General features: G+C 52.9%; 1 long non-coding RNA gene across 3 annotated transcripts; it reads left to right on the plus strand.

The window, feature by feature from the left end:
• Positions 1 to 2,093: 2,093 nt before the first annotated feature.
• Positions 2,094 to 9,528, plus strand: LOC136023435 (uncharacterized). Of its 3 annotated transcripts, XR_010616596.1 has the most exons (3): positions 2,094 to 5,749; positions 6,731 to 7,761; positions 8,697 to 9,528. It is a non-coding gene; the product is annotated as an uncharacterized LOC136023435 (long non-coding RNA). The 3 variants fall into 3 exon arrangements; XR_010616594.1 differs by having other exon boundaries at positions 6,731 to 9,528; XR_010616595.1 differs by having other exon boundaries at positions 6,847 to 9,528.
• The last annotated feature ends 3,235 nt before the right edge of the window (positions 9,529 to 12,763 follow it).

Here is a 12,763-nt window from a genome sequence, read left to right on the forward strand (position 1 = left end):
AATCAGATCTTTGTGAAGGCAGAGTGAGGTGAGGAGCAGGGAGGATGGGGTCACACTGGCTTCTAGGGCACACTGTCCTTCAGATATTGTCACAAACCTCTCCTGCCCAGAGCATAAGTGATGCTGAACAGCCATGGGGCCAGGGAAGCACCGGGATGCAGGATGCTGTACAGGGGGAGCACTAGGATGCAGGATGCTGCATCAGGGGAGCACCAGGATGCAGGATGCTGCATCAGGGGAGCATCAGGATGCAGGATGCTGCATCAGGAGAGCAGCAGGATGCAGGATGCTGCATCAGGGGAGCAGCAGGATGCAGGATGCTGCATCAGGAGAGCAGCAGGATGCAGGACGCTGCATCAGGGGAGCAGCAGGATGCAGGATGCTGCATCAGGGGAGCACCGGGATGCAGGATGCTGTACTGGGGGAGCACTAGGATGCAGGATGCTGCATCAGGGGAGCACCATGATGCAGTTCTGGGAATGCACAGGAAGCTCTGCGGGTCCAAGCTCACTCCTGGGAATAAGGATCCTGAACGAGCAGCAGTGTGCAGAAGCGAAGCACTTGGAGCTGAGCGGTGTCCATGTAGACACGGTGGGAAAGCCAGGGAGCAGCGGCTGCAGGGGCTGCGGAGCTGGGAGCCTCTGGATCCAAGGACATTGTTACTATACTTCAGATTATATAAATAACTCACTGACTAAAACCACATGTGACCACATTCTGTTCTCCATCCCTCAGTGCTCTGCCGACAGCACACAGGCTCTTGCAACACTTGTTTACTAGGGAGGCTGTATATAAAGTGAAAATAATTTGCTAGGTCTTATGTTTCCACTCGAATTCCCAGTGTATAAAAAACCCTGTGAATTTGCTAATGGGCTTTGAAACGGCACTTTTCAAGCTGGGGCAGCACGAGTCGGTGAGTTGTTACAGGGGATTACAGAAGGAGCAAGGTTTGCTAGGAGAATTATTCCCTTGGGAAAATCTGGAACAGCTGAAAAGCCAAAGCCGGTTTCTGTCCAAGAAAACAAACACCCTTCCGCATCCAAAAGCAAGCTGCGTTTCAGGTGTGAAGGAGCTTGTTTGTTCTCTCCTGCTCATGCACCTCCCGTAGGCTTTGGTGTTCAGATGAGCACGTTTGAAGGCCAAACACCCTCACGGATTCTCCCTACAAAGGACTATTCCCGTTGCATCTTTAAAGCACGCCTTTGGACAGAGATAAATGGCTCCGAGCGTCGGGAACGTTCGAGCCAGATGGTCACTGAGATTTCTTTGTGTGTTTCTGGATTTCACTCCAGAGCATAAAACCCATTCTTGTAGCATTTGCTATGGCTCGTACACCTGAGGAATCCTCTGGAGCAAAGGCAAACGGACTGCTCAGAGGGGCCACAGACCTTCAGCTTGCTCCTTCCTGGTCATTAGAACCTAAATGCTTTTGTGTGTGTGGGGTGGGGTTGTATCCAGGGCTAATTGAGAGCTTTTAATTCGCTGGAGTCATCTGTTAAACAATGGTCACGTCTAAGGGAGCAGCCCCTCCTGAGCACTGGGAATGGGGGAATCCAGTGGGAACATTGCGCTTTTCCAGGTAGGTAATTGTTATTTCGTATTCACAGCCTAAGCCTCCTGAGGGTTGATGCCTTGGTGCATTGTGGAAGCTGTTTCTCTCTTCCATCACTCCTGTGTTCCTGTTACCTGCTGTGTCCTGCCCCAGGAGGTGATGTAGTGCCTGCAGCTCTGTATAGGGCCTGACTTTTAGTCACAATAATCTAGCACATAGAATCCCAGAGCGGGTTGGGTTGAAGGGACCTTAAAGCTCCTCCAGCTCCAACCCCTGCCATGGGCAGGGACCCCTTCCACTGGAGCAGCTTGCTCCAAGCCCCTGTGTCCAACCTGGCCTTGAGCACTGCCAGGGATGGGGCAGCCACAGCTTCTCTGGGCACCCTGTGCCAGCGCCTCAGCACCCTCGCAGGGAACAACTTGTGCCTCATCTCCTGCCTCTGGGCATTTCCAGAGCTTTCCCTCTCTCTGTAGCCACCTCTATTGCAATTGGTGCAGGGAATGTGCCTTGATTCCATGCGTCGCTTTAATTAGAACCAGGCGTCATTGCTGATGCCTGCACCTTGGGCTAACGGGAGGGAAGGAGTTAACTGATCCTGTGGGATGGAGGCTGTAATTGCCACTAGGCTTGCCTAAGATGAATGAGCTTTTAAAGACTGCCAGCTTCTGAATGGAGGCAAGGAGGACCAACAACAGCATCGTCTTTTAATAACCAGCAGCCAGTGGCAGGAGCGCATATGGAGGCAGCGTGGCTCAGCCTGAAATAAACCCTGGAGGTGTCAGGGCAGTGGACAAGGACTGTGCTGGCAGCGTGAAGGTGGAAAAGATGAACTTCTGGATGCTGGGGAAACAAAGAACGCTGCCAGCCTGGACGTGCGTGTCAGCCTCGCTTCCCTGTTCCAGCCTATGGACCGGGAGACGCTGCGCCCGGGTTGACTAACAGATGCTGGCTGGGTTTGGGAAGGCTATCCCAGGCTCCTGCAAAACAGCTGCTGGCTGCATGGATCCCACCAGAGAACATCTCCAGCCGGGGACTCGGCCGCCTTTGAACCCAGTGAGAAAACCAGAGAGCAGGGTTTGAGGCTTAGGGGACTACGGAGATGCTGCCCATTCCTGGAACCCCACGGGAGCGGAGACACCACGTCCCGGCGAGGAGGGAGGACATTCCATAGGGAACATGGTTTATTAAACCCTTCCCACAGGGCAGGATGGCTTCCTGGTTGGGAACCATGTACAGCTGTGCACTGTCCCCACTCCTGTGGGTCACCGAGGGGCACTGTCCTGCTCTTCCATGGCTCTGGCATCGCCCCCTTCTCTCCATGGGGTCCTATGGCATCAGCCCGGACCCCAAGCAGCTTTTGGAGACCCAAGCAGCAATGGAGACATTTAAAGCATTGTAAATACTCTTGCAAACAGCTCCACGGAGCAGGGGCAGCGGTGCTCGTATGGAGGAGCAACAGCTAAGTTTAACCATCTGGTTCTGTGAATTCCTATATTGTAATAAACGAAGTCTTCCCACAGATTTCACGTCAGCTTTGTCTGGGCATCGCTGAGCTGTGAAGGGAGAAACCTCTCTTGTGGTTTTCAGAGGAACAAAGAGACATTGTGCATCTGGTGAGGTGTCCTGGCAGCCTCCCGCGCCCTGAGCCTGCATCTCGTGCTGGCAACGTGGTCCTGCGTCCTGGGATGATGACGGCCTGACCTAAACTGGAGGGAGACCACGTCCCAGTGCCTGGGGAATGTGAGATCACCTCAAAGACCAACAACAGCAGCCTCCCCATGGGTAGAGGCAGTAGGAAAACGCCTGCAGTCTGGATCCCACCTTTCCGGCCCCTGTTCAAATGAAAGGGCAGCAAAGAACTTAAAGCAAACTGGTTAAAAACTCAGAGTCTTGATGGAGCCCAGAAAGAACCATTCCCTGGGGGTCACCCAGCGCCCTGCAGGGAGCAGCCACAAGCACCTCTCTGTGCAGGGCTGGCTGCACAGGACTGACTTTGTCCAGGGCACACAGAGCTCTGGGTACCTCCTCTGCTGGGACTTGTGCCTTAGCAGCGTTACTGATTCCTCACCCAGATGCTCTTCAGGACCAGAGACCTCACTTTTTGGTTCTGGGGGATCCAGGAGCATCCGATGGTTTCTAGCAGAGGGAGGGATGCGCTGATCTGGGGTGTGATGCTCAGCTTCCCGTGCCCAGTCCTGGCCTTCATGCATGGGAGGACAAGCCTGGGACAGCATCCTCCTGCAGGCTTTGTGCAGGTGCTTGTCTTTGATTGGGAAGCTTTCCCTGGAAAACACGACTCTGCTGGAGCAGGTGGCTCGGCAGAGGGAGCGGGCACGGAATCCTGCTGGGAAGAAGCAAGCTGGATTGGATCATATTTTCCATTAAGCACGGGGCTGTCTCTATTCCCTGGGAGCAGACCCAGAGCTCTTCATTCCCAGCCTTGGACAGCAGGGTCCCCTGGGCTCCTCTTTCCCCTGCTGCCTGCAGTGTGACTGCTCGGGTGCTTTGATTATTGCCTCCCAAAGCCAGGATGCGAGCGTGCTTGAGCCCCCCAGCAGGCATCCTTTGAGGACAAGGGGCTCTCCAGCATCAACAGAGCTGTAAAGAGAGTCCCCTTCTCCTTTGCTCTCTGATTGTCATAACACAGCCTGTAACGCATCACACCCACTTTGTTTATCCATGTTTAAGAGACCCTGGGCTTATCTTAAGTCTACCACTTATGCAGAGAAGAAAGGCCCATGGAGTCTGTTGAAAGTCAGGGGACATTTGGCTGCAGCCACCCCTTGGGGATGATGAATGGCTGATGGGGGAATGCGACAGGAAATGGGATGAACTCAGCTGTAAATGTAAGCGGGCAAAGTGGGTTTGATGAAACCTGAGCATTACAAGGGGGGGAATGTGACCCCCATTCCTGAGCCAAGCCTCACCCTCCCCATGGGCTCCCTGCCCCTATTGCCTGATACAAGCTCCCTTGCATCCCAACTGAGCAGGGAGACCACAACCATAAATCTCCATTTTTCAGTGGGACTAGATTCCATTTAGGCCATTTACCAGTCTGTTTGGGAAAAGGGATTTCATTCTTTTGCTTCTTTGTGTCAGGATGGATTTACTGATCCCAAACATGTTCCTCACACTTTATTTAGGGCCTAATATGCATCATTTACATTGCCGAGCTGTCACCAGCCTGTCTGAGCTCTATAGGCGGGCAGGCAATGCGCTTCCCCTGCCCCATTGCTCTCCCTGCCAGATGTGGAGCTGTGAGGATAAAGGAGTTAGGAGATCCCTTGATGCAATTTGCCTTTCCGGGGGGCTGCGGCTTACTCCCGTCTGTGCAGGGGCCAGGCAGGCTCCGCATGGATGGACACCATTCCCAGGACCAAGTCGGCTCTCAGTTCTGTGGGAGAGGAACTGATTTTCCCATTAATGGATGCCAAGCGATGGGTCTTGAGCCCAGCAAAACCTTGCCTCTGTCGGCAGCAGAGGATGGGCTTGGGAGGGACACGAGGCTCTTGGAACCCTCTTACAAGACCTAAGAGCTCATCCTTGGGCTCTCCATGCCTTGGGGTGTCCCTGCTCAGGGCTGTCCCTGCTCCTGCGCCTTCATCATGAGCAGCATCCTGACTGCTCCAGGCCATGTTTCCTCCTTGCCATGCGATTCAGCAGGGTCTGGGCCCCCCCACACCAGCATCCAGGATGGAGAACAGGGAGAGATCCCAAACCAGAGCCACTTTCCACCCAAAAGGAACCCAGTTTCTCCCAGGGCTCCAAGAATTGAACTGTTCAGCCCTGGGAGCTCTGAAAGCAAAAGGAACAGTGGCTTTAGCATGATAGATCCCCGATGATAGCGCAGGAGGGGGAATACAGCCAGGATTTACATTCTGTCCCTGGTTTGGCTGATAGACTGTAGCTGGATGGAGCATCCAAATGGAATTTGTTCAAATTAAATGGTTGCAAATGTCATTGAGACGGAAAGTTCTTCCGCACGCAACAAATGGGATTTACGCCTCTAGGAAGCATGCAGTAAGCATGCCTTTTCACCTGCTGCTGCCTCTGAAGGACATTCTTGTCCTGGACTTCTGACTTTGAATATTAAGACCAAACAGCACCACCCTGTCGAGGTGCCAGGATCTATCCGGAAGGATTTCAGAAAGGCAACGAATGCTTCTTCAACGAACCAAAGGAACCGCTCCTTCCCAGGTGAGCAGCAGAATTACCTGCAGCAGCAGTGGTGAACACTGAACCCTGCGGCTCAGTCACCAGCTCCTGAAAGGAAAGGGGGACTGGGCTGGGGGTGCTGAGGCTGCGGCGCCTCAAAAGGAGCAGATGAGAAAGGGGAGGATCTGCCCAATTTGAGGCTTTTCGAGTGAGGGTGGGAAACGCTGGCACAGGGTGCCCAGAGAAGCTGTGGCTGCCCCATCCCTGGCAGTGCCCAAGGCCAGGTTGGACACAGGGGCTTGGAGCAAGCTGCTCCAGTGGAAGGGGTCCCTGCCCGTGGCAGGGGTTGGAGCTGGAGGAGCTTTAAGGTCCCTTCAACCCAAACCAGGCTGGGATTCTGTGGCCTCCACAACCCCAAATCAGAGACCCCAGAGAAGCAGCATCACAAATAGCCCTCCATCCACGAACAGAGGCAGGAATCCTCTTACCCTGCTCTTTTCTGGACATGGTCCTTTCCAGCCCTGGTAGACGCTCTGCAAGAGACAGCTCCCATGTGGGGGATTTAGGGAGCAGAGCTCAGCACCCCAGGGCTCAGCAGCCCTTCTGCAGCTCAAGCCCCCATCCTGTACCTGCACACAACTGGCCTGGCTCCAGATAACTGGATTATCTTCCTGCCTGCTGTTAAATATATAGAGAGGTTAAGCACGGTTAGCCTGGGTCACAGCACTCAGCACCTCGTGGGGCTGTGCTCGCTGTGGGAGGCAGGGGCTGGGGCGGACATTTGGGCACCCATCAGCTCTCATCACACGTTCCTCTGCACGAGGAGCCCGTTTCAAACAATGCCTTGTAAGTGCAAAGCTCCCTCTCCAGTTACTGCTCCTCTGCATCAGCCAGTCCCCTGCTCCACATGAGATATGTTTCAAATGATAGCATTTGTCTTTAATAAATGGCCACTCCATAAACTGCCTCCTATGGGAAGCCTGGGGTTTATAAGTAAAACCTGATGTTTCCATTTCATTACAGTGCATTCGCCCTAAGATGAATCCCAACTCATCCTCTGGTTAATATCAGCCCAAGGTGCGCACTGGGTTTGTATTACTAGTTATGAAATTCATATTGCTGGGCTTAATCCGTTTCAGACCCCACAGCTGTCTCTGTGCCAGCTTGACCTGCAACAGGGATGCTCTTCCTTTGCTGGAGTCACCGGCAGCACCGGCATTCAGAGAAGATAAAAGCAAGGCTCCTTCCATGACCACAGAAAGTCTGACGTAGATTTGGGCTTCTTTAGCCCAGTGTTTGCCTCAGAATACCTCCTGGGGTGCTTTATTTCTAAGGTCAAATCTGACCACCTTAAGCACAGCCTTCTGTATGTGTGCAGCTTGGATCCTGACGTGGGTCAGCAGAAAACGACCATTTCCCAACCATTCCGTAGACATCCATCTACAGCTTCACTGGAAAATACTGCTCATTAAACACAGAACGCATGCAGAGGACAACAAAAGGGCCCAGGTACTGAGCATAGCTGCGTTTGGCTTAGACATAAAGCATGCACTGAGCGATGCCTTGAAGCCAAGCCTTGCGTTTCACGCCATCACTCACGTTCCAGTGCTCCATCGCTCAGGTATTCCTAACAAAAGCAATGAGATTATCTCTGTCCCATGACAACTGCTCTGCTGCGGTCTCCTGTGGCTTGAGAGGGGAAGCGGAGCAGGGCCTCATCCCCTGTTAATCTTTGCAGAGATCCCTTTTCTGACTCAGTCTCGTTAGGGACTGAAGATCCCTCAAATGACCTCAGATCAGGTTCAGGAGGGCACCACTGATTCGTGTCAAGAAGAGAAAGCCTTATCTGAAGCTGCAGAGAGCCATAAACAAATGGATAAGAAGAAATATGTATTTTAGCTGCTAACACCCCCAAAGCAGAGTAAATGAATGAAACCACAGAGCAATTGAACCCTCCAGCTTTCAAGATGGCCCATTTGGGAAAGCCTGGGCAGGACAAGCTCCCCCAGACCACTGCCTGCAAGCATGGGGCACGTCTGCTGCTGCTGAGCAAGGTGGGTCTGCAGGGACCCCGTCACAGGCCTGGCTTTGTTCCCTCCTCCCTGGTCCCAACCTGTAGGTTAGCTCCTAGCAACTGCCCTTTGGGGATGGAAAAAATACATAATAAAGAAAAGACTGCCCCATTTGAGCTCCATCTGTTGGGGTTTATAACCGTTCTCCTAATTGCCAACTGACAATGTGAATTGCAATTAGCTAATTGCTTGCTAACTTTCCGTTCTAATAATAGGCATGTTCCAGAGTTATACAAGCTTGGAGGCTGCTGCTGTTCCCTTGCAACTGGCAATAATAAATAATCCCGTATTCCCTCAGCATTGCCCTTCCTTCCAAGTTTCATCCCCATGCAAATTGCTCCAGCATGTACTAATCCCTGATGGGATGGCAGAGGCATCAACAGCCTTTCTTTGGCTCTCATTGCACGGCAGTGTTCAACGCTTGCACGATGATGTGGCACCGGGATGCTGCGACTCCCGTGTGCCACTTTGTGCCTTCGCATGGCAGTTGCCTCTCCATAGGGCTGGGCAGCAGGACCAAGTGTTCTGCATCCCTGGAATCCCATTCCTCCCATCAATATGGGTTGGCTTTCATTTGCTTTTGGAGTTTTGGGGTTTGTTTGGGTTTTTTTGCTTTCCCTTCACAGGATCAGATGTGGCCCTGGCCCCCGTAGTGACATGTTTTATTACCAGTAGCTTCAATAATGTCAGCACAAACCCAAACCGGAGCATTAAGTAACACACAGTCTCCAGCAGCAAAACAAGGTGTACAAGGAGTCTGGATCCTAGTGGGGCTCCTGGTGGGAAGCGGGGTCAGGTTGAGTGCAGAGCTCCAGCATTCCCAACACTGGGAGCATCGGGAGCTCCCTTCCACACGGGTGAACTTCCCTGCACCCCTCTCCAGGCTTTCTCATCTCCACTTTGTTCCTGCTGTGCAGATGCAGCTAATTGAAAAGCAAAGCAAGAGCCTGATCCAGGGAAACCAAGGCCAATGGAATGAGCAACAGCGTTCCCTGGCGCGTGAGGAACTACTGAACGCAGACCTGCCAGCGAGCTGACAGCTCCAGAGACGACACACTAATCTTATTAAACTCGGCCCCAAAAAAAGCCTTTTTAGAACTGGGGCGAGTCACGTCCAGTGAAAGCTGGGCTGGATTATTCCCTGGTGCCTCGGGGGTTTTTCCATGTCATCCCAAGCCTCAGACAGGGGATGTGGGATGGGGATGGGATGGGATGGTCCAGTCTGCCCGGACCCTGCTGTCCTGGAGGGCTCAGCCCACCTGAAGTCCTGCCTCCTGCAGATGTGGCTTACAGCTGGCAGCACGGCCTCGCCGGCAGGGTCTTCATTAGGAGAGCTGCTCTCTGGCTGCCTCAGGTGCCCCCCAGGCCCCTGCTCCAGACACATCAGCCACAGGCTCCAGACCTGCTTCAGATGGCTTTTCCTCGTGCGCAGTTATCTGGACGTTTCCATCCCTTGTTTCTTCCCTCCCCTGCTCCTGACATCTGACTCACTGGGAGATTTATTACCTTTAAAAGCATTCCTTGTGCAAGCCACACTCCAGAGCTCCCGTCTTCCTGCTCTCGCTCTCAGCCCTGGAGCACGTTTGGGCACAGGTATGAAAACCACACCATGAAAGAGAGTTCTCCTTGGCAAAGCCACCACCTCTCTTTGCACAACAACGTGGAGATTCCTCGAGTGAGGAAAGCTCTTTGTAGAGAACTGACCTGGACCACTCAGGATACCGCTTGCAGCATCTTCCCCTGTCTCAAGCTTGCCATCAGCAGGGATTTCCAGATACTGCCAGGTTCTCGCTCCCCTGTGCCCCGCTATTCCCAGGTTCATCCTCCACACATCTCACTGTCAGATGCTTCTATGAGTGAAACTCCCGTCTTCCTCTTCCCCAGCCCTTTGGGAATGGCTGCGAAGCAGGGGTTGATTTCAAATGCCCAGGAACGAGTGAAAATGTCGAGGTTGTTTGAGCCTGAAACAGCACAGAAAAGCCAAGTACAACTCATTGCAAAATAAAATCATCGCAGATGGCAAATTAGGCCTGCTTTTTGAATGGCTGGGATAATCCGTTATTGCAACAGACTGGAGGGAACCCAGTCTGTTGGACTCATTGATCTAACAACAAAGTTAATCCATCATTGATCTAACAACCAGTGCAGCCTGTGGAAATCAAGGAGACCTTTACAATCCCTGGTGGTTAAACCCCTGGTTTTCTATTCTGCTTTCAAGACAAGCTCTGTTTAAACTTCTTCATCATTACAGTTCCTCCATGAGGAGAGGCAGATGGCGGAGCCCACTTTTGAGGGTAAAGTGCAAAGAAAGGGAATGAATGATGGTTATTTGATTTCTCAGGCACAAAAAGCAACTAAAACCTTAGAAATTATTCCAGAATCACAATTCGTTCCTGCTCATTCCCAAAACCGGGATGTGATGTTCTCTGCCAGTGCGAGCAAGAAGGATGCTGTTGCTGCTGTCCTTTCCCCACCGCCCAGGTGCACAAGGCAGGCGCAGGCTCTTGCTCAAACGAAGTAGCGAGACACAAGGAACGCAGCCAAAGGAACAGCTTTGCTTACTTCTGCTTTGGCTTCCTCGGCGCGTGTTTTTCCCCCAGCGCTGGCTGATGGGTTTCAGGCTGAGGGAACATTAGGAAACGGAAGGGGGAAGGCTGTGACACATCACACGCGGTGCCAAGGAATGGCGGTGACGCACGGCTGCTGGCGGGGACCCTGGTGTGCACCTCACCAGCACCACAGCACGGAGCCACCCTCCATGGGGACCCTGCTGTCCTCACTGCCCCAGCACCCCGCAGCCACCCTCGGCCTCCCAGCGCCGGCTGCAGCTTCTCTGCTCACAGAAGCTGGGGATGATGCCTGCTGCTCCACACCTCCCGTGCAGGGGATGCTGCTGGGGCCATGGCAAGGGGACAAGGTCCATGGCATCTCTGGAACCTCCCTGTTAAGGGCAGGAAAAGCAGCCCTGGCAGCGGCACAGCACAGTTTGTTCCTGGGGCTGGCGGCACATTGCAGACAGCAGCATCGGTCTGAAGCTCAGCCATACGCCAGGTCACGCAGAGGCTGGACCACGCTGCCATCCCCGGGGGAGCATCCCTTCTGCTGTGCCCTATGAGTTCCCTCCAGCACTGCCAGGTGCTCTATGAAATGAGGTGGGACCAGCTTGAATCTGCCTCCTAAGCTCAGGAGAGAAGAGGAAAGGTCCTATTATGCAGAGCTGAATCTGGTCTCTGGCTGACAAGTGGCTATGGACTAGACACAAAAATGCTCTAAAGCTGACTGCACCAAATGTTTCTTCTCCACCTAACGCTGTTGTTTGGGATTCGGTTAGGAACAAAACGGCATCTTGTAGTTTTTAATAAAGCTCTTGGCCAACAGTTCAAACACTGGAGTGGGGGGGGGGGAAGCGGGAGAGAGAGGATGAATTTATGGGAGCGGGAGGAGATCATTTGCTTGCTTAAGAATTGGAAAAGATTAATGGTGTGCAAAGGCTCTTGGACTCATTCCTCACATAGCAGAAGGGTGAGGAGGCTTACCGGCTGGATGGTCTGCATTCTGCCTGCCCCAGGTGGGGGTGTCTGCACTGTGGAGAAGAAGGAGTAGGGAGCACATCCCATATCAGCCTGCAGTGAGGAAGGCAGCTGTGGCTGGGGGATGGAGGAGCGTGGAATCTCACAGAGGTTTGCTTTGCTAATGGCACAAAAGTGTTCCGAGAATCTGAACCTAGGGAAGGTCTCCCTCCTATCGGTGCCGTTTGGCAATGAACATGAATATGGTAGGTGAATCCAGAAGCAAGGAAAAACGGAAGGAAAAAGAGCGGATTTTCTCAAGTCCACTGAAGAACCCAAAGCTTCTTTACAATAGCCATAAACCACTACAAGCCTTGCTGCACAGCGAGTACAGTGGGGAAGGATGAAGAGCCACTGGATGCACATGGAGAACCATAGGACTTGACTTCAGGACAAGGCAGGGGCTCTGCTGGAGAGGCAGATGATTGCAAACTGGCTCAGGCATTGCTTCCAGTCTTCCAGATCTCATCATCCCACTGGACTTCGGGACAACAGAGAACCCTTTCCCCCAGAGGCCCACGCTGAATGCCACCTTTATGCACGAACCATGAGGCTGTACGCAGCTTGCCATGCTCCACAACCAAGACAGGATGCTCAGGTCACCCAGTGAGCCACTGACCGTATCCCCTGCCTGAAGTAACAGTCATCTCCCCGAAACCAAAGTTATGCTGGAAGCTAGATGAGAGAATGGGCAAAGAAACTTGCTTTCCATTGCTGGGTCACCATCGGATACATCTCATCTCTCCGTGCTGCTGCAGCTGGGATATTCCAAGGCAACAGCCCTGCTACTTGGCTGGGTACTGAGTGTTTTCATGCCTTCATAGACAGCCATGGAGCACAGTCTGCTATGGAAAACAACACTCCTGTGCTATTTACGAGTGTCTTGTGCTCAGTGAGGAGCAGAAGGCTGCGGTGGTGCTTAAAACGTGGCGTTTTGTGGCAGCAAGGACTTCTCAGAAGGCCGTGATCAGTCGTGTTTTTCCAATAGGATTAGGAAATAGAATGTTTGCTCTGTCTGAGAAGGAATAGGAACTCGGGCAAAACTGCTGAACATGAAAGTTCCTGGACATCTGGAAGGGATTAGTCAGGAAGGTGCCTGGGACAAGGAGTTCAGGCGGGTTCAAGAGACACCTACTGTAGACTTGTTTCCACGGAAGGAGGGAGGAGGAGGGAAAGGGTTGGGGGGAAAAGCAGGAAGGGAGGATTGAAATGAAACCTACGCAGGACCAGCTGATAGGGCGAACAGTGAGAACAGGCTCTGCTCTGGGGAAGCACAAAGTGCAGAGCAGGAAGCCCTAAAGGGTCTGCTGCAATAGAAGGGGCTGGGGTGGCAACAAAGGACAAACCATAGGGGCAAAGAGCTGGCCAGAGCACTGCTTGTGCCCACCTTTGTGAGGGCAAACAGCTCCCATGCT

Source organism: Lathamus discolor, chromosome 18 (genome assembly GCF_037157495.1).
Source record: "Lathamus discolor isolate bLatDis1 chromosome 18, bLatDis1.hap1, whole genome shotgun sequence".
Lineage (NCBI taxonomy): Eukaryota > Metazoa > Chordata > Aves > Psittaciformes > Psittacidae > Lathamus > Lathamus discolor.